Below are 12,789 nucleotides of genomic sequence, written 5' to 3'. Positions count from 1 at the left end.
GTTCACTTCCTTCCTACACAACAGATCCCAGAAGTTCAAGATTAACAACGTGCTGTCCTCTCCAGTGCCAGTAGATTTAGGCGTCCCACAAGGATCTTCCCTCTCACCCACGCTGTTCAACCTCATCATGGCACCACTCGCCACCCTGCTCCAGGCATCCAATGTACACTTCCACATGTATGCCGATGACACTCCACTATACCTAAAGGTGCAATCCCCGGAAGATATCAAACTTCTGAACTGCACACTTAGGAACACCCAATCTTGGTTGGCGATAATCACCTCAAACTGAACGCGTTGAAAACTGAGTTCCTCCTGATATCACCCCCTGCGAAAACTACCACCACCCAAACATGGCTCAATCACCTAACAGCATTCAATGTCCAACCCACCATCGTGGACTCTGCGAAATCCTTAGGCATCACACTTGACGCAAAGCTCAATATGCAACAGCACATTAGCAAAGCAACGAAAGGAGCTAACTTTCAAATCAACACTCTAAGGAAACTCAAACCCTTCCTCCCAGCCAAGGACTTCCAAACTGCTGTACAAGCACTAGTCATCCCCCGCATAGACTATGGAATTGTGGCCCTCAGCGGTCTCCCTCAAGCAACAACAGCACCCCTAAGAGCCTCCCTAAATGCGGCCGCGAGACTCATTTCGGGCTCAAGGAAACACTCTCGTATAACCCCTGATCTGAAATCGCTGAAATGGCTTCCCCTCGAAGCCAGAATACAATTGAAAATTGCGATTATGACACACTCAGCCATACACCACAAGGCTCCCACCTACCTCACTCAAAAGCTGACTATATCAGGAGGTTCGAGATCCAATAGAAGTACTAAAAGTCTGCTCCTGAAACCTCGCAGATTCCGTAAGGAAAAAACCTACAAGCGCTCCTTCTCAGGAATGGCACCGAGGATCTGGAATGCTCTCCCTCCTGAAACGAGGATTATCTCCTCCACTGTACTCTTCAAGAAAGAAGTGAAAGCCATCCTTATGGCCAAGTTTACATGATCCCCTCTGTTGCTGCTCAGAGTCTATGCACCGATCTTGTAACGTCGGATAATTAGTGATCCATTAACTTTCTGTTCATGACCTATTGACCTCTTTTGCAGCTGGATCATAGACCCTGCACCGTCCTATAGTATTGTCTTTTGAGGGTTTACTGGTATCCACTGATCTCCATGGCAGCTGGATCAGAGTCCCTCTGCACCACCCTATCCTAATGTCTATGTGAATGTTTATTATTATCTCTAGACCTGTATTGTAGCTAGCTCAGACTCAGCACCGTCCTATACTTTTGTCTATTTGAGTGTTCTCTGCTACCTCATGATCTCTATTTAGTTAGATCAAAGACTCTGCACCGCCTTATTTTACTGTCTAGCTGAGTGTTTACCTTTATCTTATTGCACATGATTGTTATCCTATTATGCTACCGTTCACTATACTGTACCCAATTACTATGTCTACTCACCCTACTGTGAAGCGCTCTGATATCTGCTAAGATCTTGTTCGCGCTATATAAAACTTTGAATAAATAAATAAATCTCCCTCCTCGCAATGTTATCCATGTGCCCCCTCTCCTCCCGCCCAAGAAGGTGTACCTCTGTACTCCACCCTGTGCCTTCACCCATCCACGTGCCTCCTCTCCTCATGCTCCTGTCTACCTTTCCACAGCTCCTTCACCCTTCAACATTCCCGTCAATGTACCTCCTCCCGTTTCTCAGCCTCAATAGCACCCCCCGTGCTACCTCTTCATTTTCCACCTTGCCCCACAATTCCCTCCCCTCACTTTGTTCTTCCTCCCCAGTCCATGTCCTCATTCTCTTGTCTCCCTTAACACTTTGCTCACACTGTACTTGTACGTCTTCCTGCTCCCAGCCCTCCCCACTGTGCCTCCTCCCCTCACCGCGAGCCTCGTGCCCTGCGCCCCTGACTCCCTCCAGCCCCCGTGCTTCCCCAGCCCCCCCTGCCCTATCACATGGTGCGCCTCCTCAGCCCTGCCTTGTGTGTCTTTTTCCTAGAAACCAGATGTTGGCTGCAGCTTGCGTGACCGGCTCTGCTGCTGCAGAGTTATATAATGGCTTCCCTCATCCCGCCGCCTGTCCTGGTTTCAACTCTGAGAGGCAGGGCCTGCTGCTTAACGTGGGGCCCTGAGGGGGGAGCTGGGACTGCCGACAACGCAGGCACCAGCCGCAGGAGCGACGGAAGGGAGTGCAGCCTGGGAGGTAGGGCCAGAGTGTTGGAGACCGCAGGAGTAGAGAGAAAGAGAAGAAAGACAAGGGAGTGATGAGAGAGAGAGAGAGGTGAGCACAAGGAATAGGGAAGACAAAGAGAAGCAGAGAGGCAGAGCGATAGGTAAGAGTGGAATGACCGGATAGGGCTGGGAAGAAGTGGGGGGGTGGGGGGGGGGGGGATAGCTTGAAGCATCAAGATGGAGAATAGGGAATGGCAGAACAGGGAGAGCTAAAGAAAATAAAGCAGAACAAGTATTAGCAAAGCCAATATGGCTCACCTTTGGAAGCTAACTGCTTTACAGTGGTGGCGGCTAGCTTAAAAATAAAATAGTAGGGCACGAAGGCGCACAACTCACCATTAATTCGGGAGCTCCATCGGTGCAGCATTGTCCATGAGCAGGAAAAGGAAGGACTTCCTTCCTGCTAGTGGAACGCAACTCCAACCAATCCTGGAGCTGCTTTCATGCTGTGAAAGCAGCTGCAGGAGTGGTGAGAGCAGGCTCACCCAGCGCTCATTTTGAGACTTGGTACCTGTGTCAGCAATGCCCAGGTTGTTACACAGCCTTTGGATTGCTGGGTCTACTGTGCGCTTGTCAGGCTGGCTGTCGCAAGATGGCCGGCCAATCCATCATGCGCACTGTAGGCCAATGCTGCAATCCTGCATTTGCAGGATTCCGCCCTGCCCCCACCCTCGCGCTGTACACAGAGCAAGCCTGTGTGGTGGCAAAAAATTTAAATGGTATTGACATGCTTCTTTATTTATTTGTTTTGCCCACATGCGCTCGCAGCATGTGGGGCGACGCTGCTCCGCTACGGAGAAGGAGCTGCACCTGCTACTTTACCAATATCTTTTGGGGATGTTGTAAAGAATCTGGTTAAAAAAACAAAACATTTTTTGCAGATGCTTTTCAGCATCCACCAAAAAAAATGCAATGACGCGTCATTTCGTAGGAGTGCGGAAATGTGATGACATATGTTTGCATGTATCCACCACATATGCACGACATATGTTTGCCTGTATCCACCACATATGCACGTGCTGACAAAAGAATGCGGGAAGCTGTTTTTTTAAATTTTTTTACCAATCTATAATAAAATCGTAAGTAAAAAAAAGTTTGAAATATGCAAACGTGCTTTTTAGATCGAGCCTAGTGGCAGCGCACACGCGCTGCTCACTCTGCGAGACTACTGTAGTAGAGTATGGGAGAGAAGCCACGCCCACTCTCCTCCCATATGTTTAATTGGCTTGTGTCAGTCTTTCGTAAATGCTGCCTTCGGATTCGTTAATAGTCTTGTTAGTCCTTCCTTAGTACAGCCTTATCTTCATTTGTACCCTCCCATGGCCACTGGCCCCTTTACTTTGGTAGTTACACAAGACCTATTATTTAGGCTGTTAGCACTATATACTTTGTTGAGTTTCTCTTACTGCAGGCCAGACATGCGCTGCTTCAGCTGTAACCAATTGTGTTTTTAAGCAGCATGGCCGCCACTGTAACACGGGCGTCTGCTTTCAAATACTTTAACCTGAAATGGATTTAGAAATGATTAGCAAATTAAGTCATGTGAATTCCAGGTATCACATAATCATGGGCTGAAAATAGCACATCTGTGTTACATGTCCTCTGCACTAACGCCAATATCACCACCTCCACCACCTATACCACCACCACGACATATGCCACTACCTCCAGTACAACCAACACCAATACCACCACCACCACCACCAATACCACCAATGCCAATATGCCACCACCAGCACCAATACCATCACCACCACCAATACCACCACTACCACCATCAATACGTCACAAAAATACACCAATACCGTCACAAAATACACCAATACCGTCACAAAATACACCAATACCATCACCACCAATACCAAAACCACAACCACTACCAACAATACGAATACCAGCACCAATACCACAACTACCAATACCACTAACACTACCAATACCAATACCCCCAAAACCACCATCAATACTAACACCAATACCACCAATACCACCACCACCAGTACCACCAATACCATCACAAATGCCACCAATACCATCACCACCAGTACTACCACCTGTACTACCACCACCAATACCACCATTACCAGCACCAATACCACTATTACCATAACCAACACCACCACCAATACCATCACCACCAGTACCACCTCTACCACCACCACCACCAATACCCCCACCATTACCAATACCACCACTACCAATACCACCAATACCACCACCAGTACCACCACAAATACTACCAATACCACCAAAATCAATACCATCACCACCAGTACCTCCACCACCTATACTACCACCACCACTACCAATACCATCAATGCCACCACCAATACCACCACCACCACCACTACCAGCACCAATACCACTAACACCCCCACCAATACCACCACCACCAATTCCACTACCACCAATTGCACTACCACCAATACTACTACCACCACCACCAATACCACTACCACCACCACCAATACCACCACCACCATCAATGCCACCAATACCACCACCACCACCAATACCACCACCTCAGCGCCTCTCGCTCACTAGTAAAAGCAAGGACACTGTATGAGGCCGGAGCTGCAGCCGAGACCATCCCTCCCTCCCTCCCTCCATGTCTGCCATAAAGCACAGCTTGCCCTGCACCAGAAGGTGAAGCCAGAGCCGTTCTACAGTTTGTGTGTTTTTTATTAGGCCAAAGATAGCAATGACATTATGTAATGCCACACTACACACTCAAATTACGGAGAGGGCAGGAAATTAACCTCCCCCCACTCTTCCTCCTGAGCTGCGACAGTGTAATCACAGAGCGAAGGGTGTTGGAGCGCTTTGTAAGTGTTTATAGCTCGGATCATATGTAACTCTTACTTCACACTTTGTGTAATTCTCAACACTTACACATCTTCTTCACGGCACTATTCATCACTACTTTGAAGGTGTCACAGGCCGGTCTCTTCCTCTGTTATTTACAATCTAACAAGCGGGCGAGAAGGCCCTTTATTGCAATGCAAAAGGTCTAGAGTTTAAGCTATTAGTATTGTAAATGATAATGCCTTTTATTTATATTTTAAAACCCAAAACATAAATAAAAGACATTGTCATTTACAATGCCAAAAGCTCAAACTCGTGTGAATGCGAGACCTATTGCATTGCAAATGTCTATTTGTAAGGTTGAAGGGCTGGCAGCAGTTACCTGCTGAACCGTTCAAAACATTTCAAGAAATGTAAATAAAAAAGAACCAACCCCTGTATGAAGCAGCAGGTGCAGGTAAGCAAAAGAAAGTAGGTGGGAAGGGGCTAAAAAAATAGAAATAAACCCAGATTGGGGGAGGGGGAGGGGGAGGGGGAAAAAGCAAAACACGGTTGGAAAATCTGTGCACTCTCATAGAATACTTTACAAAAAAAGAGAAAAATAGTTGCTTAAAATGAGCAGTGGAAGAATGCCAATCCAAAAGGCTGGTTGAGGGTTTTACTCGAGGGGAGTGATGACCATAAACTTGGACAGGGAAAGCCATAAAATAAGTAAAGCAATGAGATTGACAAAGCCAACCAATTACATGTAGTGGGTGGGTTATAAGTCTACTGTAAGTTCTTGGTAAGCCCACAATAAACCCCTTTCCCTCTGCTGTAACTATTTAACATTTTTTATGCATTTATTTGTTAATGCAGTTTTTTTATAGAATGAAGATGGCCTGAGGACATTTGAGCATTTTATATATAAAGGAGCAAACACATAGGTCACATATAAACGTTTTATAAAGTCAATATGTTCAGAACCTGGTAAAATATAAACCAACGGCCGCGAACAGAGGCAGAAAATAAGATGGAGACAAAAACGATCTAGATGAAAATAAGAGCAAGAATTGGCAAAATCAATAGGTCTCACCTTTGGGATCTGTTGGCTTTGCCAATGTTTTTTAGTTATGCTGTAGAACATCCCATAATCTGTGCAGCATGGCTAAAGAAAAAAAAGAGGTACTATATTGCGGCGGTTGCATCATTTTGTAGGAGCATGCATCACGCATCCTACAAAATGACGCAAGCTTTTGGGGGGGGGATTAAAATGGGCAAAAAAATAATTAGCTGGTGTGAGAAGTAACGCGGAGGGTGTGGGTGGTGGAAGCCCAGCAAAGGCGGGGTGGGGAGAAGCCACCGGTAGGGCATAGGTGGGGAAAAGAAACACAAAATAGGTAGGGAGGAGAAGAGATAGGTGAGAGAAAAATGGCGGGAGTGGAGAAAGCAACACAAAGGGTGTGGATTGGAGGAGAAGCAGCAGATGAGAGAAAGAGGGTGTGGGTGGAGACGCGACATGGAGGGTGTAGTGGGGAGACGCAACGGGGGAGACCAAAGTGGAATTCGTTGTGAAAAACACACGGACAAAAAAGCAACAAAGGAAGTATGCGAGGGTGAGCGAAACATGGAGAGGACAGGGAGAAGCACCAAGTGCAGTGGGAGCAAAATACACAAGGGAGACAGCTGGGAAACACATGCACTGTCACATAGAGCTTAACCCAAAAGAAAAAGGCAGTACTTGAAAAACAAGCAGTAGAAGCACAGAAGCTAGCCACTTAAAAAAGATAGCAAAGAGTTGTTGCTCCATGGGAGGAGGAAACTCAAGATTGACCAGCTCAGAGACGAATGAGAAGCAGGCAAATGAGAGTAACTGGAAGCCAATCAATAGTAAGCAAAGAGTGGGTTCCAATCCCATATATGTTGTTGTGAAGCCTTCAATGTGTCATTGCCAACCAGAGAGCTATGCTTATGCAATCAGACAGATGCGTTTTCCTTGTATGCGCATTTGTAAGAAAAGCAAGCCATCGGGAAGTTCCTGTAAGAGTCAACAGAGGAAACCAAGAAATGTACACAGAACGAAAATAGAGATAGGTGAAAATATTAGAGGACAGTGAGACAGTTAGGACAACAAGGTGGAGGAAGGAGGGGGAATTAGGCCCAACTTGGCCTTGCGGCTTGGGTATGAGAAGAGCAGGCATTGCTCTTAGTCTCATACTACACTGATCTTTCAAACACTTGCTCTTCATAGTCTGACACATTGACCTACCTGAGGAACACTCCTGACAGTACATCCCCAGAAACCTAATGAAACAAATGTGTGCAACATTTAGCAAGTTATCCGTAGACCAACAAAAGGGCTGCAGGCCATTAAACGGTGCAAAAAAAACAACAATCGTGCTAATACTCTCTTCTCTGTCAACTTCAAAAATATGTAATTATCTTTCTTTATCCTGTCCCACCTCTTTTCCTTTTGTGTTTCACACCTCTCACTCTCTCCTACCAAAATCAAGATCATGTACCCCCTTTGCTCTCTCCCTTTCCACTCTTTCCTTTACATTATTATTCTACTTTGTATGCTCCACTAAACAGCGCTGTCACACACCTGGGCCTGGTTCGTGCTAAACAAAAGTAACATATAAATAACCCAACGTCTTGTGTAAGGTATGGAGATCACATCAATAGAAAGAAGCATTGGCAAAGCAATATGTCTTACCCTTGAAAGCTATTGGCTCTGCAATTCCTTTTGTTAATGCTGCACAGCATGAACAAAAGGAAATAAGGGTGACCTGAAGTGCTACGTCATGATGGATGTGTGTGACACAGTCGCCATTTTGATTTTTTCAATTACCAATCCAAGATTGATAGGTAAATAATAAAACTTAGGAAAGTGAAGTATCACTAGTGCGCTTTTTTTCTTTAATAAAGCAGAAGAGCCAGCAGCAATTTCCTTACAACCCTCCAACCCCCCCTAAGAAAACAGTAAAATTAGAAAAGGAAACAAATACGACTGTGGGGGAGGCACAGGCACACGGGGTGCGGGAGTAAGGAAAAGGAAGCACACAAGGGAGCAACAACAAGGGCTGGGGAGATGCACACCTTGCGGAGGATGGGTTTATGCTTTTATGGACACACCCAATACATATTCGTCCCAGTCACTGGCCGTCAGCGTTGGAGTTTCCTGTTGATGAAATCATTTGATGGGAACTGGGATCAACCAATGGAAGAGCAGAGCATGACCCTCTTCAAAGCTGTTGAGCTGGGTGCGTGTCACCAGTGACCTCATTAGCCAGTCTCTGATAGCATGTAAATAACCTGAATTTCCATTCACTGAATCTCCAGACTCAGCACGGGTTCATGGGGCATGATGCAAGAAAAGCAGAGGGAGCCCTTACCCCCTGGAGCCATAAGTGGGGTAGCGGCCTCAGATGCCCAGTGCCCCTATGATTCTCAATGTCCCACATTAACATAGTCCGTGGTTACTCTGATAGCCTTGATCTGCCCCAACTTTGGAAATCCCTGCCCTCCACAGTCTCCAGTGGCCCCACGCGCAAGCTCCTGCTCCCTCTACAGTAGAGTTGCCCTTGTATTATGTCCTCGCGGTTCTCAGGGCTCTCTGCCACTCGAGCACAATGTGGGGTGATTTAACAAGAAACAATGTGGGCCTCGACTTGCCATGGCAGCTGACAGAGGGGAATGGAGCAGAACTGACACTGTAACAAAGAGAGGCCATGGACAGAGTCCCTCGTGATCATGCACTGTTACCAGTGGCAAGGCCAGAGCAGTGCACAGAGTGCTGGTCAAGGGGAAGCAAGGCCAAAAATATTGTTTTATGTTCTTCGTTGGACAGAAAACAAGGGCCAGTGTTCGAGATTTGGCAGTAAAGCACCCCCGCAGTGGAAGCGGAGAAAACCACGAAAGAAAACCTGCAAGTTCCCCAATTTGAGTGATGTAAAAGAATGGCTTTAGCTTTACATCCCCAAAGTAGCTTGTGTGACGTCATAGGGAGTGGGAGAACCATGCCTGCATTAATGCAGACCACTGTAGAAGCCTGACATGAACTGAGCTTGACTGGGTGGTTATAGTTTTTTTTAATTTTATTATCGTCTACCCATTGTGGATATACCAACAACTTGCAGTGATTGCCCACCATTGGTAGGTTTTATTGTTACTCTCGTTTGCTTGCCTCTTATTGGATGGCTTCTTGTCCCATCTTGTGTTCTGTCACATGAAGTATAGCCTCTTTACCATCCTTTTGACTGACCCATATGTTTTTCTAGTGTTCACTTGTAGGGAACTGTATTTTTTCTTTTTTGTTACGCACTCAGTGAGAGTAGATGTGTTATATTTTGAGGTTCCGGTAGGCGTCATTTGCTGCCAGGCACTCCACTTCAAACAAAATTGCTTTGGCACACTTAGTTTTTTTTATTGCCTGATCTGGGCTGTGCTCGCCATCTTAGACCAGTCAATTAAAAAAAATGGAAATAGCTCTCGTGTCATTCTCTAGGCACGTGCATGCAGAGTGAAACAACCACCGACAGCAGCTGTGCCATCGTTACTTTTTTTACTTTTTTTTCCTCCAAGCATTGTGCTTTTTTCCATTGCTATAAAGCTAAAGCAAAAAGCATTGGCAAAGCCAATAGATCCTAAAGGCGAGTTTTTAGCGGCTTTTCCCAATGATTCTTATTTCTTTCAGTGTTTTGTAGTTAGTTGGGCGACACTGTCTGGCGAGTCCAGTTTGTCACAGGATGAAGGCTGTATCTCAGTTGCTGTCTCTGTAAAAACCAGGCGCGCGCTGAAGAATGATGAAACCATACTTTTACAAGGCAGCCATGAGTCTGGTAGGCCTCTCCTTGACCAGACTGGCCCGCTCCTTCGTAGGGCTCTGGGCGAGCTTTTACCCAAACTACCCATGCTGCTCGTGGCAGTTGTGACTGCAGTGTGCTAGGCTGCTGTTGGTGGGCTGAAGTGCACAGTTCTACTCCGTCTCTGCCGCAAAAGTCCTCTTGATGAGCCAAAGTACACAGTTTGAGTGCTTCCTCAACCTGCGGGTTCTCAAAGTGCCAAATCTTGAGCATAACGTCATCTATCTGCCTGATAATTCCTACAGAACGTTTATGGGGTGGCCAAAAGGATATGGAAACCCAGGAGAAAGCCAAACTGGGAACCTAAAGCAGCCCTGGCAAATTTTGTCAGACCTGCCTCTGTCTGATGCACAGTGAGTGCAGCAAGCAAGCCTGACCACTACTAAGAGGGTTTAGAGGAGTTCTCCCTCCAAAAAAAGCAGGCAAAAGTGTCGACTTCTATAACACTTTCTTCATTATACATTTAATTATATTAGCTTTTAAAACAAAGTACATTTTGACCTTACAGTGCATCAGGATACGGCAATCTTTAGTGGGGTCTCCAATGATTCCCTCACTATCACCCTCCAAGTGTGCCCCTCCTCTCTCCACAGACACTCTCTCACATCTATTTAATTTGTTTTATAGCGCCTCTCGTACCAGTGTAAGGTGTCGGAGCACTTTACATCACACAGAAATAGAGAGACAATGAATCATGTGTGTGTAAATAAGTGTATATAAAAGGTTGCATCAGACTAATAGGAATACAAGGTGTAGGATTCATGTCATCCATACTGGTAGGCATTTTTTAAGAGTGCTTGGTCTGCAGAAGCGCAATCCCATGATTCAGATCCTAATGAGAATTTATTTATACCCAAACAAACCCTGTTTTAGCAATGTTAGGATAATGAAAGACTTATGAAAAAAACATAACTTGCTAACTTGTACCATGTAGTTTGCATGTAGCTCTTTGGTGACACTTCTTAGCTCACTGTGCTAGATTATGATTGTAACTTGTGAACTGCACAGTAACAAAAAGGTCTCTGTGACAAAAGCAGTAAACGACTGAGCTATGCTCATAAAATACTGTTCTGTGGTCTGCATGGTACAGGTCCTTTGCAGCAGGCTTATTAACCTTCTGTGCTACATTAGATGAGTCCAGATCTCTCTCCAGAAGGTATATTAATTACCAGAGTTATCTTGACACGTATTGTAGCGTTAAACCTACTGGTTATACAAGGAACTCTCCAGTGGGTGCTTTCAAAACGGCTGCACTGCTACAAAAACGACCCCCAATAGCAGAACTGACCCCGCGCCACTACTCTTGTTCCAAAGTGAAGACACAAGGCACTCCTTCAAGGTATCCGACCGTGGAACCGATTCCTCAGTTGGTCCTGATGTGCCCTGAATTTTCCAGGTGGTCATCAACCCCAGCAAATCGAAGCTTCTAAAGAGGTCATGCTGCAAATTTCAGTGCACCTCTGGTTCCCTCTGGCATGCCTTCTGGCCTCACAGGCCATTTGGATTAGCACCTGTGGGTCCCCTTTCCAGCGCTGTTTGTCCCATTGGGAGCCGGTACCGGGCACGTACCCATGCAGTACAGATTTCTACTTCAGGCCCAAGATCCATGCTGGTTTCGCCCACAATCCCCTTTTTTGGGTTTCCTCCAACACAATTAAAAGCATCTTCAATGAACATTAGCGTCTCTTGCTCTTAATTATACCTCTCTTGTTACTTTCACTTCCTGTCCTCTATTTCCTATATCAACCCCTGACTTCTCTTGAACACTTTCTCGGTCATATAGCCCATATATCCTATTACTACCCAAAGCACAGGGACTGTAAAGAAACATTTTTTTAATACGAACATGCCCCAATCTCAGGGAATCTCCTAACTGTTCCTTCTCATTGTGGTAATAACCAAATAACTGTATCCCCTGCTTCATAATGTTGTGAGAAGTGTCCCTTAGCTATTTTCAATTGGCGATTCATGGTCTGATGGATACGGGTCATGGCTTTTATATAGGAACCTAGTTCAGCACTCGTCCTTTCTACACCTCTTTCCTAACTTCAATCTCTGTGTTCATTATTTCACCATCATGGCAAAGGAGGGGTTCTACAAGAATGTGCAAGGCGGCCATGCATTTACCTGGGGACTAATGACAAACAAGCATTTGCAATGCAATAGGTCTCGCATTTGCCAGAGTTTGAGCTATTGGCATTGTAAATGACGATGTCTTTTATTTATATGTTGCTTTTTAAAACATAAAAAAGGCATTGTCATTTACCATGCTACTCTCGCAAATGCGAGACCATTTACAGTTCGGAACTTTGGGCGCGTTGCTGGAATTCGCAAGGCCATATTATGGCTATCGGGCTAAATTCCCATACTAGGCTTCAGAAATTGTGACTGAGCCGTCAGGATTTATTGTAATTCTGCGAATGGTAATAATAGATCCATTGATTCTGAACAAGAGACATTTCGCTAGATGCCACGTATTTGGTGGGCGTACCTTTGCAGACTTTCATTGAGTCGGACACCTGGCTCACTGCTCCTGAATGATGGGAGTGTGAATCAACCGCATCTTTTATATAAAAAAATAAGCGACTTGGACATGGGAAATAAATCTATTCGGCTTTCCACTTATTGCGTGGAATTAGATTAATTGAACATTACCGCAAGAAGACTTTGCTTTGGACCTCTCTATATAGCCTGGGATTCTGATTATATTTGGAGTGCCTTCGTTTTCTGGGCTGGAGAATTACGTTATTGTTCAAGTCGCTTCCAGTTTGGTTTTATCTACTTTAAACGAACTTGAACTCGCATATTCTGTTGGTTGAGAGGGTTATTTCCCTGAGATGCCCCGATGAAGTTCTCCATGAGAACGAAACGCGTTGGCTG

At 45.5% G+C, this 12,789-nt stretch overlaps 1 protein-coding gene across 3 annotated transcripts in view; it reads left to right on the top strand.

The window, feature by feature from the left end:
* The window catches only part of KDM6B (lysine demethylase 6B), a 960,064-nt gene that overhangs the window by 316,418 nt on the left and 630,857 nt on the right, over nt 1-12,789 (top strand). The gene's annotated exons all lie outside the window — the stretch shown is intronic.

Source organism: Lissotriton helveticus, chromosome 12 (genome assembly GCF_964261635.1).
Source record: "Lissotriton helveticus chromosome 12, aLisHel1.1, whole genome shotgun sequence".
Classification (NCBI taxonomy): Eukaryota; Metazoa; Chordata; class Amphibia; order Caudata; family Salamandridae; genus Lissotriton; species Lissotriton helveticus.
The sequence above is the reverse complement of the archived record's forward strand: the minus strand, read 5'-3'. Positions and strand labels throughout refer to the sequence as shown.